The sequence below is a fragment of the Haemaphysalis longicornis genome, unplaced genomic scaffold (genome assembly GCF_048455015.1).
Source record: "Haemaphysalis longicornis isolate Haplotype H1 unplaced genomic scaffold, Haemaphysalis longicornis Haplotype H1 scaffold_5, whole genome shotgun sequence".
Lineage (NCBI taxonomy): Eukaryota > Metazoa > Arthropoda > Arachnida > Ixodida > Ixodidae > Haemaphysalis > Haemaphysalis longicornis.
The window spans coordinates 175,306,326-175,319,612 of NW_027526385.1; the positions used below are offsets into that span (position 1 = coordinate 175,306,326).

Consider the following 13,287-nt stretch of genomic DNA (forward strand, 5'->3'; position numbering starts at 1 on the left):
TACAAAGCAATCCAAGGAGAAACAGTAACCATTCGCCCCGGCTGCCGACGATCTCGTTCAAAATATTTTTAAAATGTTTATACTCTAAGTTTACTGGACTCGATATAATCATTACTTCTAGCTATTGCCGCAGAGACCTTACCGACCAATGAAATTGGAAACACTTATACACTGCTTCCATCCAACCACCATGTAGAAAGGACTGAGCAAAGCGGGGAAGTGCAGAAGCCATTCTCAGTAACGAGCGTGTTCAACTGACACAGACGCTGTTGTTGAGGGTGCCAAAGTCGTTTTCTAGAATTTATTCTATGAATTGTTTGCAGTCACAATTATTTCTGTATATAGCAGCGCAGGATCACGCAATATTGCCCTTCAATTTCCGTACGTGTACGTGCAGGGAAAGTCGAAATAAAAAAGGGTAAACCTTTTCGTGGTAATTAGCCAAATCTTGAAACAGGAGTGTTTAAACTCGGAAACCATTTTTGATTCCAAACTATTCTGCTAAACTCAACCAGATAATAATACGAACAACTTAGGTCCAGAAAAACAGTGGCACAATTCTTGACCTGCTATTAAGCGACCATTTTTAAAATAAAAAACACAGTGTTTGAATTGTAAATACAATATCTGCGCAGAATGTAATCGGGAGCATTGTATCGATTTGTGCAAAAATAGGTCCTTTTCCGGAAAGAATTAAAGGGGCGCTGAACAGAAGAAGACGAACTAGACGAAAAGAACACATACAGGCTCCTGTATGTGTTATTTGTGTCTACTTTGTCTTACTCTGGTTACCGCCCCCGTGTAATATTTCCAGTAAGCATGACCCAACTAGCTCAACAGCTTTTGTTAGGTCCTTTTCACTCACAAATAAAAGTCCAATATTTTCAGGTGGAGTGTGCCGTAGCATATTTAACTACTATTAGGGAATTAGTACCATTTGAAGAGTTTTTTTTTGATAAAACAAGAGATAGCGCCGTTCTCTGTACCGATGATTATTCTGCAGACCATTTTTTTTCACCCGTAGACATTATTGCATTGACAGGTTAAGGGAATTCTGTAAGATTTACTAGTTAGTTGTGAAGTAATTGTTGTGAACTGACACTCTTTGTAATAGTAGAGTTTTCTTAGCGCCGAATTGCAGTAAGATTTTTTTCAATATATCTCAATCATATGGCGAGCTACATAGCATTCGCCAGAAACATAGCTTTTATACAAAATTCGTTTCGCGTGCTACTGTTGTCTGGACACCCTCTGGACGCACGCAGTTTTTTCTCACATTTCAACGTAAAACAGTCCAGCTGTAAAATACAACAAAACTTCTATTGTTTTCAATGGCTTTTTTACGCTGCTGATCGGGTTTTATAATTTGACGACTTCTTTAGAGATTTAGAGCAAGCACTCCAGATAGTCTCTTTTCACCTATTTCCCTTAAAATACAATGAATGACTAACTCCCCAATACAATTCTGTGCTTGATTGGATCCTTTCTAACAAATAGTACTGTAAATGTTACAATGAATCACCTCAGCTTTCCAATTAGAAATCGCTTCTCTTGCAGAGCAAAGATGAAAAAAGTTTATCAATTTTTTTATTATACCTTACAGACCTTAATAATCACGTTTATATATCAATCCTGGCTTCAGCAGATGGATCCGTCATTTACCATAAAATAGGTAATTGTAATAAAAGCTTGCAATTAAAAAATTATTTTTACAATATTTCCTTGTCGTGGCCACCGGTAGAGAAATATCATATGAATTCGACTGCTTCTTGGTTTAGTTTGCGGCCGTACCCAAACTTCTCCGGACCCCATCCTCACTGGTCAGTGCTTGTCCTGGATCGCCTCGAGCTGCTCGCAATCATCAATTACGTGATTTATCTGAATGACCACTGCTTAGCACATCAACTTTCCAGGTGGTGGTGATTGCTGGCTATCGACATCACTACGTTGAAGTCACCCCTTTCGACCACCCAGTTACGCCACTGTTGTGGCGCAGCAGGACGTGGCGTTATCGATCAAAATATCGACTCTGAGTAAGCTGCTTGGCCAATGCGTGGTCGACTTACGAAGAAAAAAACCCAATGTCTCAGGAGAATGTTCAGTAGCTTTCGCGTTGCGTGATATCTTTGTTTCAAATCTTTGGCGGTTTGCTTCCCGTGTTTCGTGAGCATCCCGGTGAAATAACTATGCAGAAAGTAGTCTGTTAATTTTATTTATTTTTATTATAAACAGTCCTTGGGACAAAGGAGAGGTGGCTGTTCTTTCTGCTTTCATTTTGTCGGCCCGAGAAAGAACACCTTCCGGATATACCTCACCATGGCCAAAGCAACACGAACGTCAGTGGGAAGCAGGTGCTGCTTCAAGCACGACTTCAGGTACCAGTTGCAGGAATCATGCGCCACAAAAAAAGTTGTTGTATTCGTGGAAAAATACTCTATTTAGTTTCCCGCAACCTTAAAAATAAGCTTGAATAAATCAAGAGAGAGAGAGAGAACGCAGTTTAAAGATGCTGACGAGGTCTGTCCAGCAGATAGCCTCACATGCTACGTCAGGTGAATGATGACACAAATGGAAAAAAAACATGAGGTCTGTAGACAGAGTTCAGTAGTTCGAGGTAAAAATAAAAGAAGTACTAAAACACACTTGAGAAATGTTCTAACGCACTTGAGAAATGTTCGCTTTCAATTTTAGCAGAGTTCAGGGAACCGCGGAGCGACTACACGTGGTCATGTGATCACTAGGTCAGGTTAAAAATAAAAGAAGTTGTAAAAACGCACTGGCTAAAGGCTCACTTTGAATTTGAGCACAGTTCAGGAAACCGCGGAGCGACCACAAGCGATCATGGCACGTTGACAGTCAACCTAGCAGTCATGGTGATCACAACCCCGAAATGTTCACTGGGACACCACTGAGAGTTTGAGAGCGCAAAGGTGACGGTCACGGTCCTGTAGCACATGTCGAATCAATGCTGCTCGGCACTGTTAAAGTCGGTCAACTTGGCCTGTGAACTGTGAATAAATCAAGACAACGCATACAGGGTGTTGCTTCGACCTGTTGGGGCTTGTTGTTTTCCTCCCTGGCTGTTTTGCACCACTACAAGCAATGCGGGGTGCACGCGTAGGCTCTATTGGGGGGGGGGGGGGGCAGTTTCTACAAAGTAACAACATATTTATTCTACGTTTCATTTTACGGAATCACCTAATTTGTTTACATATATCTGATTTCACGAGGCTCACCTTCTCAGCGAAATATGGCAAATCATACAGTACCAAAAACAAAATCACCCCAAAGTAATCCAAAACGGTACCATGTTGGGCTTGTTGGTGGTGAGATACAAAGAAAAGAACAGCGCACATTCTGACGAAGGACTGACAGAAACACACACCACAAGCGCTGACTGTCAACTGACCACTTTCTTTCAAGTTACGGAAAAATAAATAGCACACTTGGAAAGAACAACAAACGCGTACAGAAGAGAGGAGAAGATTGCTTAATCTGTCAAACCGTTATGTTATCACTGGATTTATCGCCGCATCCTCTTTTGCCTGGCCTCCAAGAATGCCATTTCCTTTGGCGTGACAGCTATCCAAGGCACGGTGACACAGTTATCACCAGCTCTGGCAATTCTTGCAGCTTGAACAAGTTGTCTTGTGGTTTGGTTTTTGCTCTTAAAGATTGCCGTTGTTTTTTCAACCTAGGAAATACGAACAGCACAGAGCATGCAGGCGCGTACGTGCCTCCCCACATGGCCTTGTGATAGCCGACGGACATTATAGTCATGCTTCATTAACCGTTCATTTAGACATCGTCCTGTCTGGCCTATGTATTCCTTACCACAGGCCATAGGGATCCGGTACAAACCACTGTTAACACATTCAGCGAATTTTTTCTTGTGGTTTGTATTGCACTTGGCTTTTTCTCTGCGAACTGAATTGCTTCTTTTGCTTAGCTCAGATGATTTGTTTGCCGCCGAAAATACAACGTTGAGGTCAACACGTTGACCAATCTTAAGATTGTTGGAGAGCCTATGGTTGTACGAGATTACCCCTATCGTTTTCCTGGGTTGAGTTGTGTCTGCAACCTCGTCGTGGAGGTTTGTAGAGCGTTTTCTTACTGCGCTAATCAGGCCTTCAGCCACTGAAACAAGAAGCGGACGGTGGTAACCAGCGTTGCTGAGCCGGTCAAGTTGAGAATGCAAACTTTGCTGAGTCACATGATCACATGAATTTGTGAGAGTCTTTTGTGAGTCACGATTACGCTATGCTTATTTTTACAAGTTTTGAATGAGCTGAATTAAATGGCAACCATGGCTTTTTTGCACGAGGTCCTTACTGCCAGCCACACGAGATCATTGTAAAATTAGATGCGGAAGTCTAAAAAGCGAATGCTGATATTCTCTAGTTTTTCATGGGTTAAGATCTTCAAGGGCCTAAAACATTCCTTAAAAGTCGCTAAAATAGGTTTAATGTATGAATGGCTTTGTCTTGTACATTCGGAAATATTTAAATAATCAATAAATCTAACAATCTTAAGATAACTTGAGCCTTTTAAAAGATACACCAGATTTTAGTCTCGAGCTCCAAAAATAAATCGCTTATTATGGGGACCTTATATATTAATCGCTATATATTACATGCACGACCCAATGCATAGTACTTTTTTTGAAGGAAGGTATCTTCATCAAACGTAACATATGTCGACTTAAGATATACTTTAAGCAGTTCCAGAAACCATTAGGCATTAGCGTAGCAGGATTGTCTCCCTAATCAGCGCTTCCTCCGAAGGATATGTTTTGGCCGGTCAATATGATGTAAACCGGCTTTGTGCGCTTACATAATCTCATAATCTAGAGGAGCACTCATACCTGACAGCACGCCAGTTACGCTTTCCAACATCATACGCCGAATATTGATTACTACCCTAAACATTCAATGTGGCATAAATATTTCGAACATTCTACGAAAGAATTGCAGTGGATAATATAAAATTACACTCCAGGATCAGCAACCGAAAAATATTTTAACGCTGGGTCGTCTTATCCTTGGGTGAGCGCGTGCAAACATTCATGATCCGCTACCTATATCCTCCGCTAGCAGCGCGGCGGCCGGATTATAGAGTAAGCGGTGTGCTCGACTAAACGCTTCTTCGAAACATCCCTATGTGAACAACGGGAGCCTTCATAAACTAGCGCAAACTAATATCAATTGGACCTAATCGTTGTCACACTCTTCTGACGATACGTTTTATCGTTTGTAAACTGCCTACCCACTACTTCAAACAAAAATTACTGTCCTTCCACTCTGTGAAGAAGGATGACCCGCGAAGCTGGGCGCAGTGCACAAAATGAACGAAACAAAACACGTTTGTTGATAATTTGCGATCGAGCAGTTATCACTTAGCCCAACAAAACGTTAAAGGAATCGATTCTTATACTAATGGACAAACATGGAGCTTGTGGAAGAAAGGAGTCCAAGCCACAGCCAAGGAAAGAGTAACTGTATTTATATATACTTCTTCGCAAGAAAAGTCAGTCCGCCGGGTGGTCATTTGTTCGTTGAAACCGACAAACAAAAAGAACGTGAGCGCGCAGCTTATGAGTGATTTCTAAAACGCTCATTTCTTGTTTTCGCTCCGCATTCGGACACAACGACAGTTAAGCGCCCTTTCCTCAGCCTTATGTCCAGCGAAATTCCGCTGGAGGGCATTATGTCCAGGAGGGCATTCCGCAACAAGTTGCTTCTGGTGAGTCCTGCCTGGTTGAAGTTTAGACGACCGTAGTTAGCATTTCCGAAGCTACACTGGCTTTTTTTCGTTCCCGTACGAGCTATTCTGCTTCTTCCCTACCGGTAGACCGTTTATTATTCCGTGGTTTCATTACCTTTCCTGAGTTCTTGCTATAAGGCGGGAACGAGGTCATATTTCACGACGCAGAGCATACTTCCTTAAAAAAAAACATAATTGGTTCTCAGGTATTGGGATCTCCGAGACAGCTTTATCTACTACGTATATATTAGAAATGAAGCCGCATTCGTTGTACGCTCTGCAAGACAAAACCAGCCTCTCAATATGCCAGTATCACGTCTAAACGAGGTGACGGTAGAATTGACTTGTGCCTGAAGTGTTGGGAGGTGCCATTGGTGATATGGTGCCGTCGTCGCCGACGCTATTAAGAGCGGTAAGGAAGCGCGCAGAACCGCGCCCCCGAATAGCTCTTGCTGGCGTTCGAGCAGTCTACCAAGCCGTAGCTGTGTTTGAAGTACCCTCATCGTACTATTCGCTTACAGATGTGACAATAACACGTTGTTTAGGGAGCGGAGAGGCAAAGAGAAGCGAAAGAACCAAAACATTGCAAGAGCCCCTAACATTCCCCAGTGCTCATCCCACAGACGCTGTAGAGAAGTGGCGGCAGGCGCCTCAGCCATCGCGAAGCTCGATGTGTATATGCCTGACGGTTTCTACTAGCGTACCAGTCGCACAGGTATATGCAGCCTACAGCTTCAGACAGGCAAAGTCAGCGAGGCGTCACATGTGCACTTAAATGTAGGTACTTCGATTTCATAAGTTTTACTAGGGTTGATACACTCTGCAAACTAACAAACTAACGACACATTCTTCCAGGCTCAAATAGTGTCCTGGCTGAGTTATAATTCAGCGAACGAGTTGTGACGTTCCGCCGGCTGGCAGATGGCTGACAGACTGAGTGTTGACGGGCCGCGTAGTAGCGCAGTAAAGCCAAACCATCTCGAGTAAGCGCCATACGAAGCGTCATAGGAGATCGGGAAGGAGGATGCAGACAGAAGGACAGTCCTTTTAGATGCGACTGCATCTCATTCACTCGCCTTGTCCCTCAATACGGCGTTGTTGTCCGTCCACACCCCTCCCCATTCTCCTCGCCGCGCGAGCTGCGCTCTCCGCCGCTCACCCCCTCTCCTCTCCGATAGCTGACACTCTCTCGCGAGGGGCATTGGATGGGATTCGATTGAGTTGGCTTGGCTTGGCTTGGCTTGGCTTGGATTGGATTGGATTGGATTGGATTAAAGTGGATTGTGTTGGATTATGTTGCGTCATAGCCGCACCGGCGTTCCGATTTCCATCGATGCGTTGAATGGAGCATAACCATTCTGCTATCGCCCGCCCAACCGTAACAAGCACTGATCACTGTGATAACAGGAATGCTAGCACCACTGAAGACAAGGCTGCGAAGCGGCGTGAATGTGATGCTGAACGCAAACGATTGAAGCGAGCAGCCGCTTCCGAACTTCGTAAACGTGATACCGAACGCAAACGGTTGAAGCGAGCAGCCGATGCTGAACTTCGTCAACGTGAAGCCGCTGCCGTACGCTCCAGTTACGCCGCGTGTTAAATAATGAATACATTATACGCGTTCCTCACACGTTTAACGCAATTAGAGAATCAACGCAACGAAAACACCAAGCGAACCCCCAAGATGCGTCGCATCTCCACAGGGTTCCCCTCGCGGGAAGGTGGGGTAATTTTTTTCATTGATTTTTCTCCCAAATCAAGCAGCGTAAACGCACCAAAACTGGTTGAAATATGGCCTACGGAATTCAAAATGCATTTTCGCAGGTAATCCTACAGTGTTTGCAAATCACTTCAGTGTCCCCTTCGGCGCCACACACTTATTATTATATATGTGTGCCCTCGGAACGCGTTGTACCTTTCGAGCCCCCTTCGTTCCATCTGTGAACTATAATGAGAAGCATCACACACGAAATGCACATCTTTGCCCAGAAATACATTTATTTGGTGCCGGTGGTGCTATTTCCGCATACCATGGCTTGAAACGCCGACGTATTCATTGCGCGCCTGACGACGCCATTGATGTTGATTAATGCTTTTTGGTTAATACCTGCTGTAGATTAATACCTGCTTCACTGATATGTTAACAGCATAACTGTTTAAGCTTTTATTTTTGCCGTCCAGCGCCACCAGGAAAAAATGCCAAGAAAAAATACTGAGTGCTCGTGAGCGTGCGCTTCTTCAAAACGTCCGGCGTCGGCCAAGCTTGCTTGTGGGCTTCCGCCACCTGAAGAGCTTGCATAACATACAAAAAAAAATACTGACTGCGCACGTACGTGCGCCTCGTGAGGAGCTCTCGGCGACAGCCAGCCCGACCTATGAGACCACTCTGCCTGGCGTACGTTGCGTGATCTCTAGCATGCTGTTCTCCTCGCCGAACGCACCTGACGTTTGGAGCACAGACGCCGCGTTCGCGCTACGCACGCCGTGTTCCCGAAACTGGTGGTTACAGGACCTAGCGCGCGCTAACACGGCCCACATTGTGAGCGAAATGAAAGCCTGCGGACGTTTTAGATACGAAGCACCTCAGGCTCGGGGCTGTGTTCCTCCCTCCCTTGTCGTTGTTGTCCGCCATCCGCACACCCACTGCGCATGCCTTACCAGGCACCGCTGATGAAGATTGTGGCAGGATGCCCCTAGGGATTGGCCAACCAAGAATCCATCACGAGACAGCTTCACGTTCAACCACCGTCGTCATCTTCCCGTAGGGGAACACTGAGTACCACTCCCCCCTGCGCATGCCTGGCCAGGCACCGCTTATGATGATTGTGGCAGGATGCCCCTACCGATTGGATTAGATGCGAAACATCTCATGCTCGGGGCTGTGTTTCTCCTTCCCTTGTCGTTGTCGTTGTCCGCCGTCCGCACACCCACTGCGCATGCCTGGCTAGGCACCGTTTATGATGATTGTGGCAGGATGGCCCTAGGGATTGGCCAACCAAAGAATCCATCACGAAATAACTTCGCGTTCAACCACCGCCGTCATCTTCCCGTAGGGGAACCCTGAGTTGTATGCGAGGCATTCCTCCTCTCCTCTCCGGCATTCCTCCTCTCCTCTCCGAAGCTCCTCTCCTCTCCGGGATTGTGCAACGAATGGCAACACCTGCGGCTCCGCGCGCGATAATGCGAAGCAGCACAGGGTTAGAGACGTATTAGTAGCCACTGCATACTCCGCTGGGGGCGCCACTGTAGCTCCGCGGTATAAATGACGCACGCGCGCGCGCTCCGCTCCCCTCATCCTTCTCCCACAATGCGGCGATCGAGCTGAAAACTAATGGGAACTTGAGTCGAACCCATGGCTGCTTCGCATACTACTCAAGGTTCCGCTACGGGAAGATGGTGAAATTTTTTAAAATTAATCCGCGCCTGCCAGTCACGGAGCATTTTCAGAGGGAAGTACGGAAATACGTGTTCGGTATACCAGGCGGGTCTGCGACGAAGGAAAGGGGGCCGCTAGCTCTGCTGTTTCTCCAGCCTTACACCACTAGTGCAAGCCGCGCGAATTTTGAAATTGGTTACTTGGTTGATTGTTTCCATAATGAAACTTTCCTAGTCAAGTGAATTGTTGATCTGATTATCTGTGTTTCGACGCGTTGTTCAATTAACGTCGGTGTGTATGCGATACACTGGATGTCTGAAACACCTTACAAAGCTGTAATGAATAGCTTGTATATTTTATGATGGCAAGCACCCTTAATTGCTATTCATGATTGTTATGCTTCATGAATACTAGTTCAGGAATGCAAAATGCTGGGCAAGTTGGTTCGTACTGTGCACAAAGAGAACCAACGAAAAATGACACGTCCTTTTTAGCTGCTTTTTTATGCTTCATGAATACCCCTCGGTGCGAATATTTCTCTTATGGGAATATACCATCACCTGCCAAATGTATTAGTACAGGTGGAAATTTTCTGCCTTGTTTCGTTCCGCTTTCTCTTGGCAGCGACACATTTCGCAAGATGTGCAGATGAACTTGTCATAGACCTGGTATTCGCTGGAGCTAGCTGACTGCTGCCGTCTACAAAAAGTAGAAACATTACCCGGGGAATCGCCATGCCTGGACGCGTATTTACAAACGCTTCGCTGTACAGAACACCCTCGTTGCATGTCTGTTCACGCGATGCAGAACGGTAATTAAATGTCATTGGCATTGCCCCAAACCTAAAGCGACCTACAGCATACCAAATCACTTTTATTAAAAAACACGGTGATTTGCGTTAAGAAAAAAAAAATTGAATAAAGAAAGGTAAGCAAAAAAAAAAAACTACGTGATAGACTGCTCATGCAGGACTGTGAAGCCGTCAGCGCCAGTAGTCAGTACTCTACGTCGAGGCCACAGAGCCCGAACGGTGGGTTTCTTTTAGCAGGCGCTCAAAAGAGTAGCGCCGGCAGTGACGTGACACATGTCACGTGGGGGCTCTGTGCAGCGAAGCGTTTGGAAACACGCCGCCCGGACATGCGTAACCTGTTTATCTGGAACGGCCATAGCGCCCACTTTAACTATAAACTGTTGCTTCTGCCGGTTGACGAAAGGGCATGCGCCGAAACAAAGTGGAACAATAACTCTTGCTTTCTCCGTACATAATTCAGGAATTTGTGCAACAAAAATATATTCGAACTGATATTACAACAGAGGCATTCATCATAGTTGTTACCATAGCTATGGTAACAACTATGTGTTTTTGTTACAGCCTACAAGCTCCATTTTACGCCTTTCAATATTGGCGCAGCTTGCAAAAAGGGTGCAAGACTGCATAAACAGCAGAACTGGTGGCCTCTTTCCCTTCGTCGGCAAACCAGCTGGCGCACTTCACATAATTTTCGAACGTGCCCTTGAAAGTTCGAGATCACTGGCATATCCGCATCGTTTCGTCCGCAGGCTCCTAACGGCATGCGAGGCCGCGTGCATGCCTGGCCGACCCCGGGCGCTCCCCTCGAGGCGCGCTCTCATGTAGGCTCGGTATTTCTCTTAGTATTTTTACTGGTAACTCTCGACGGAGGAAGTAAAAGCCTAAACAGCCCTTCTGTTAAAAACATACCAAGCGCTAAAAGGTTAAGTACATTTAGGATTTATGGTATCCTCCTGCCATTTCTTAAAAGCACATTTCCGAAAACACTTTCAAAAGCTCTGCAGTGTTCTTTTCATCATTGACGCCTCCGAACATCTCAAGTGGTCATGCAAAAAGAAGTGTTGGGGGGGATAATTTTTATTTGTGGTTTACTGCTTTATTACGCAAGTGCTGCTCGCTAGAGTGGGGTCTTTATTGACGGCCATGTACAATGCCATAATAACAGCACAGTTTTGTTTAGACTAATGTGGAAGGGGAGCCTTTCCTGTGCCGAATAAATAACTCCTACCGGCGCTTTGAGTCTAACATGTAGATTAAATTAAATATTGTAGTTCCTACGAATCAGGGTAAATTAAAGAAAAATCTGCCATCTCTGTGATGTAGCATGTCACCAAAAATTACTAATATAAAGACAAGCCATTTTATGTGTTGTGAAGGTGCTGTTTCTTTGTTTTTTTATTACAGCAGTACATATTTACAGCTAAAAATTATGTTCTATTCATTCTGATAATACAGAAATGTGGGTGGAAACCCGGGTTTTGCCTAAAAAACCTTAAAAAGCCAGGCAGGAAGCATAAAATATTTAAAACCCATACCTTTGTATCGTGCACGAAGGTCTCGATTCCAACTTCCAGAGCTTTGTACAGTTCCTAGCAAATGAACATAAATGGAGCGTCGGTGACGATATGTGCATCGCTTTGGGGTAGAAAAAACTGCACTACGTAAGTGCCTAACCACTAATGAACAATTAAGAGAATAACTTTGGTAACGCATTAGAAATGGCTTCTCCAGCTTTCCCTTCTTGTCATGTCACATAAGTTGTAGCAACGTAAGATTTTTCACCGAATGGTAAATTGAACAGCGAGCCAAATATCCAGTGTAATTACAACCGTCATAAAGCTTAAGTAGGGGGCGTTCTGTGTGACACCCGATATAACATTTTCGCAAATTTCAACAGTGGACCAATGCAGCAAAGTGTGCGAACTGCTACCAGAGAAGTGTTTGTGGAAAGCAACTCCTTTTTTAAGGATAAGCGAATGGTGGCGTGTCCTTTCGCATCGAAGGTGTGAACTGACGGCACACTGCTATAAAAACGTACGGCAACGTGGAACACCGCAGAAATGGGTCCATCTCCACGGCCGGGTAGCAATTGCGGCGACAAAGAGTCTATGCATCAAGGAACTAAAAGCAATGAGTGTAAATGAACGTATATTTTAATTCTGAGGGAGCAGCGCAAACTAGACAGGACAAAGGGTAGGACACAACACGAGCTATATTTTAACATCAGAATTGCGGGGATGATAGAGAAAATAAAGCACACGAAAGATAGTGCACAATGTAGTTAACCAGTTTCCTAACCGTTTGTGTCTTACTCTGATAAACAAAGGTCCACTGGCGCATACCTACACCAACCTTGTTTGCGGTTTCAGTGAGTGTTCTACTTTAGTTTTGTTTCTGCTTTAGTATCAATATCGCTTCGTGTTGGGACAAAAATGAATGAACACGTTGAAAGTGGGTAAACGTTCAAAGGGTACCGACTGTAATTTCTAAAGCAAGCGATAAGAATAGCTGCTGTTACGACGTCGTGTACTCGGTGGCAACGCATGCTGACGCTCACATTTGACGCAGGCTGGTCTGCTGAACTCGTAATGCACGGTGTTTAATCCAGTGCTTGTCAGGTTAAAACTTCTGCATTATGAAGTAATGGTGGTGTAGAGATCCGAGCCACATTGAATGATTGTCCCAAAAGCTATTTAACACCCTCTGCTGTGGGCTGATCCACCGCGTCTTCACAACCGCGTATTCACAACCGCGTCTTCGGAATTCCTGTTTCGGGCCTATTATTTTTGTCTTATTTTCGGTTTGCTTTGCGCCCCATTTACCCCACGGCCTCGTTTATTGTGTCCTATTCATATGAGCTTATCGAAAGCATTGGTGGTCCGCAAATTTTGTATCGACGATTTCTCGTTACAATAGGCTTGGGTCCATGGTTGTGCCAGTTAACCACAGACCGCAGTTGACCGCAGACACCGCAAGCAGAAGACATCATATGACATCACAAAGTGAACTTCAGTGCACATCAAGTTCGCTTGTCAAGACCTACTGAGAAGCAGTGTTTGGGGGGCAGGGCAATCTGAACTGCAAGCAACCTGTAGAGTTGCTGACGTGATTCGAGGCACTGGTCAGTATAGTATATTTTCAGCGTAAAACGCCATTCGAAGATTACCCCGCCGTTTCAAATTTTTGTACTTTTGAACGCACGTCTCCTGTGTGCATACCTCAGGTAACGACTTATGATAACAGATGTGACTTCTCTGCACAAGAGTCGAACCTAGTCGACCTAGTTTCTGGTGGGGGATAATGACCATATTAGTATAACAGATTTGCGCTTAAATCC

General features: G+C 45.0%; 1 long non-coding RNA gene across 1 annotated transcript in view; it reads right to left on the reverse strand.

Moving 5' to 3' along the window:
- Positions 1-2,238: 2,238 nt before the first annotated feature.
- LOC144139516 (uncharacterized) overlaps positions 2,239-13,287 on the reverse strand; it is a 15,216-nt gene continuing 4,167 nt past the window's right edge. The window contains exons 3-4 of the long non-coding RNA XR_013316241.1: positions 11,486-11,539; positions 2,239-2,369 (exon numbers count right to left, since the gene is read on the reverse strand). This is a non-coding gene — a long non-coding RNA (uncharacterized LOC144139516). The remainder of the gene's footprint in view (positions 2,370-11,485; positions 11,540-13,287) is intronic.